The sequence below is a fragment of the Triticum urartu genome, chromosome 7 (genome assembly GCF_003073215.2).
Source record: "Triticum urartu cultivar G1812 chromosome 7, Tu2.1, whole genome shotgun sequence".
Lineage (NCBI taxonomy): Eukaryota > Viridiplantae > Streptophyta > Magnoliopsida > Poales > Poaceae > Triticum > Triticum urartu.
The window spans coordinates 654339217-654344429 of NC_053028.1; positions in this window are offsets into that span (position 1 = coordinate 654339217).

Sequence of the window (5213 nt, forward strand, 5' to 3'; positions counted from 1 at the left end):
TTCTACATGAAGATAAATCTCCACAAAACAAAGCCATGAACTAGCTGCATTAAATCATGGGTGAACATCACCAACATATTGACCCCTGGGGACCTCAACAGAATCTTTGGGGAAGCAGCTCGTGGACAAGAAATTTCTCGACAACCGCTAAGAAAATATCTCCTGCCGCGGAAGCAGATTTTTCTAACTTTACGCGCGTACAACCCATATCTCGTCCACTCATCTTCCATGCACGTCACATCAACTGCTTGCTTCCCCCCACAAAGATTCTTTGTATTCACATGTATACATGTGTGTTCTAGTGACATTCTCTCTCTCGTATTGCATATGATTTCATTACAGAATGGCCCATTGTGTAGGGTAGGGAATCTCTCAGGTAGGTAGTACTACTCGGTCATGCATCAAGGGTGATTCAAATTTCAAACTTTCTAGCCCTTTGGCATCTGAGATGCAGAGCGTCAATCGGCCATTGCACCATTAATAAAGGGTTAATAAATGATTTTAACCATGTCTAACTAAATGGGCTGAACTGTGGATAATTATTCTTAAATAATAGTGAAATAATTCCAAAGAACTTTATGGGAAAATTCAATGAAATTTATGGGAAAATCAAATGAACTTTCACTAGTAGAAAAAAGGTCAAATGTGAAGCACATTGGTGCCGGTTTGTAATAGAACCGGCACTAATGTGATCAATAGTACCGGTTCGTGGCTGCGATCAATAGTACCGGTTCATGGCGAACCTTTAGTACCGGTTCATGCCACGAACCGGTACTAAAGAGGCTGTGGCAGCCTGCGGTCATGCTATGGCCCCACCATCACCATTTAGTGCCGGTTCATACCACGAACCGGTACTAATGAGGTTATGGCAAGCTGTTTTTAGTCCCACCTCGCGAAGAGAGAGGCACTAGGAGCGGTTTATAAGCCCTGAGTGAAGAAGAGGCTCAATGCTCACCTGCACGTTGCTTAGCTTCAAGCCTTGAGGAATATGGTAGACTGCACGGAGCTATCTACAGTGCAGTTTATACTATTCCGAAAAGCTTGAAGCTAATTAACGAGCATTGCATCTCTTTTTTATTTTAATAACTTATTACAACTCCTGACTTCTTCTGATACGGCAAAAACTGGATGCACTTCGTGTACAAACTGGACAATCTCTTTCAAAGTATCAGGGCCAGTTTCGGACGAAAACTCATATGTTACACCGGCACTTCATTTTTTTAAACTTATTATAACTCCAGACTTTTTGTGCATTCAGTATGCACCATTCAAAGCCACGCCATCAACTTTCAACCATCAACTTGGCATGGTATATAAAAATAAATGAATAGAAGAAAATAAATAAAGCACAAAAGAAAAAATAGCACAAAAGAAAAAATAGCACAAAAGAAAAAAAAACTATAGCAGAAAAGAAAAAAACTATATAAAAAACTACTCAGAAATAAATAGAAGAAAATAAATATAGCAGAAAAGAAAAAACTACTCATAAATAAATTGAAGAAAAAATAAAGCAAAAAAGAAAAAAACTATATCAAAAAATTTGGGGCGCTGCCCTGTGGGCCTGCTAGACCATGGGCGTGCAATTTCAGGCCCACAAGGCCCAGCAGGCTCACAGGGCAGCACGCCGTAGTTAGGCCCAGAAGCCTGCTTTATAGAGGAGTTCGAAAGGGCAGTCGCGGCTGGGTTTATAAACCAGTGCGGCTGCCCTTCGCCCGGCGAGGTGGAAATAAACTTTGTGCACCGCGGGTGGCAGCGCACCACCTTTACTACTGGTTGGAGCCACAAACTGGTACTAATGGCCTGCTCTTCCCGCCTCTTGGCCTGGCCAAAGTTGGCCTTTAGTACCGGTTGGTGGCTCCAACCGGTACTAAATGCCTCTCCTATATATACAAGACTTACAAATTTTTTCAATTAGTTCCTGTTCGTCTTCGTCGCCGTCCCCGCCCCGTATCGCGCCCCGGCCCCATTGCCATCGTCGCGCCCCGGGCGTCCCCGGCGTCGCGCACCCCGGCCGTCCCCGTCCCTATCGTCGCGCGCGCCCCGGCCGTCCCCGTCCCCGTCGTCGCGCGCGCCCCGGCCGTCCCTGCCCCCGTCGTCGCGCCGTCCCCGTCATCGTCGTCTCGCGCCGCCGCCCCCGTCGTGCCGTCCCCGTCGTCGTCTCGCGCCGCCGCCCGTACGCCGCCGCCCCCTCTCGTACGTACACACACACATACACACACATACACAATTTTTTTACTTATTTTCTGTTTTCTGTTTTTTAGATTAATGCATGTCAAATTGTTAATTAGATGAATTACCTAGATAAGAATGTTAGATTAATGTGAAATGTTAGATATGAATTAGATAGAAAAGTTAAATATTAATGTCAATTGTTAGATGAATTAGCTAGATATTAATTAGGTATATGAGATTTGAACTAGTTGAATTAATATAACTAGTTTATTTTTAGTAAATGCTTAGTTGAATTAGTTGAATTAATAGAATTATTTGAATTAATAGAACTAGTTGAATTAGTTGAAATAATAGAACTAGTAATGTTTCACCTATATATAGAACTTAACTAGCTAGATGTTAATGTTAATGTTTTTTCTGTTATTTGTTAATGATTTTTTTCTGTTTTTTTAATTTTTTATATATATTTTTAGTTTATATAAATGTTAGATTAATGTCAAATGTTAGATGAATTAGATGTAAATATATGTTAGATATTAATGTCAAATGTTAGATGAATATTAGAATTAGCTAGATATTAATTAATGTTAGATAGTAAGTGTTTAATGTTTCACCTATATGAACATAGGAAATGTCGTCTGACGATGAAAAAGATTTCCTTATGTGCGAACACTGTGAATACCAACGCGGACTGTGCGACAGAAATTTCCTTATTGATAATAGACGCTTCAGCATCAAGCTGGATGAGACATTTGAAGTGGATACAGTAAGTCACAACGGCAAGTATTTTTTCGTAATAAAGCATGATTTATGCTTCATTTGCTTCAACTTATAATTTTAAATTTTCACTATACTACTAGCGCATCCCCTGCCATGCAAGAATTTTTGTCTTGGATAAGATATGTTTCAGTGCGATGAATGATATGGAGGTAAAGAGAGTTTACTTGAAGACCGAGCATGGGTATACTTTCAACGTCAAATTATACAGTGCAGACACATACACCCATTTTGAATGCAAAACTTGGCAAGCACTATGCAAGGCTTATGCATTTGAGCCTGATATGGTTATCACCTTTGATATTCGTCCAGAAAATGATATTGAAGGTAATAGAGACATCTGGGTCGATGTGCAGACGCCTCCAGTTCTACCATTATGTGAGTTTTTCTCAACCATGTTTATGTCTTTGATATTGTTTATTCAAAAATAGTTGACAACTAATTTCTATTGTCAGCTTATTTCGGTTCAAGCAAACATGTACGGCGCTTGGTAGATAGGACCTACTACTGTCCCGGGGCTGAACTAAACTATGAGGAGATAAGTCATTATGTTTCATGGCTTGAGGATCTTCGTACTGTCAAGACAAATTTTCTTCCTGCACTTAGAAATGTTAGTACTCAAAACGTGCAACCAATAGTGATCGCATTGAACTACGGTCACATCTATAATGGAAAGATGGTAAGATTTTTTTACCTTTTGTCCTTAGTGCATCTTTTGCATACATTATTTTTGAAGCTAAACTTTCATTGCTAAGTATATTAATTACTATACGATGTTCTTCAATAGGGACTCCCGATGATAGTTGTGCCTCAGTGGATCGAGACAAAAGGTCGCATGTCAATGGTTAGCTTACAACCAAGATATCCTACATTGCACATGAGTGCATTTAGGATTTTCGAAAGCGATGAATGCTTAATAGTGAAAGATTGCAGCAAAATCGTTAACGATCCCAGAGAAGTACTAGGGGCAGCAAGGAGAAGCGCATCCCACGATTAGGAGACAGATTCATCTGCATGCTCCAGTATGATGAATCGGGAGAGCTATACATGTTCTATGCTATTTTACCTGAGAAGGAGCAGCAGGAGTGATTTAGCTAGTTCATGCTCTTAGTACTTGTCCTCTCATGTCCGTATTCTTCGTCCTGAACTTAATCTCAAAGAGTGATTTGCTTGTTATGAACGCTTATAATATCATGACCATGTTGAACTCGATGATATCTTTGCTTCTGGTACAAGTGAATGTTTCTTCTTTAAGCTAGTGTTGGTGGTGATTAGATAGCGGTAATGACTATGACGATTAAATAGTGGTAATGACGAGTACGATGATTTTTAGCTAGCTAGTATATACTGTTGTTGGTGATGATATGATGCAAGAGTTTATATATTAATATGTGATGATGGTGATGATGAGTTATTATATATATCATTTATGAAAGAAACCGCAAATTAGTTTGAACTGGATGGATCCTAGCTAAGTGATCAAGTATATGCCATATCCATATTACTTGATCACTTAGGTGATCAAGTAATATGGATATATGGCATATACTTGATCACTCAGCTAGCTAGGATCCACATATGCATCCAGTCGAAACTAATCTGCGGTACTTTCAGCTAATGATTTAACAACTCATTATAACGTAAAACAATCCTAAATTAAATTGATAACACAAATGTAAAGGAAAAATAAAAATAAAACCAAAACCCACAAACATTTAGTACCGGTTGGTGTTACCAACCGGTACTAATGATCTACCACACCCGTGGCCTGGCTCATGCCACGTGGTGGCACTTTAGCGCTGGTTCGTGCCGAACCGGTACTAAAGGGGGGCCCTTTAGTGCCCACCCTTTAGTGCCGGTTATGGAACCGGCACTAAAGGCCTTTACGAACCGGGACTAAAGCCCTGTTCTGCACTAGTGTTTACTGTTATAATCATCTTACTTTACGGGAAAATTCAATTAACTTTACTATTATAATTGGTGAACTTTACGGGAAAAATGAAATGAACCTTATGGGAAATCTATTATTTTATGCGCCATATAAGAGACCCGATTCGTGAACATAAAGTGCTCGATGATGGCTAAACATGACACATGGAAATCTATTTGTCGAAGATGATATGATTGTCTCATAGGATATATGAAGTACTCAATATATAGATAGCATAGGATATCAGGGTCAAGAGGTCTGTATTCAGATACATCAAGTTCGCAATGACGATGATTTGGTATATTGGGTCAATATAGAGAAATTACACTAATGG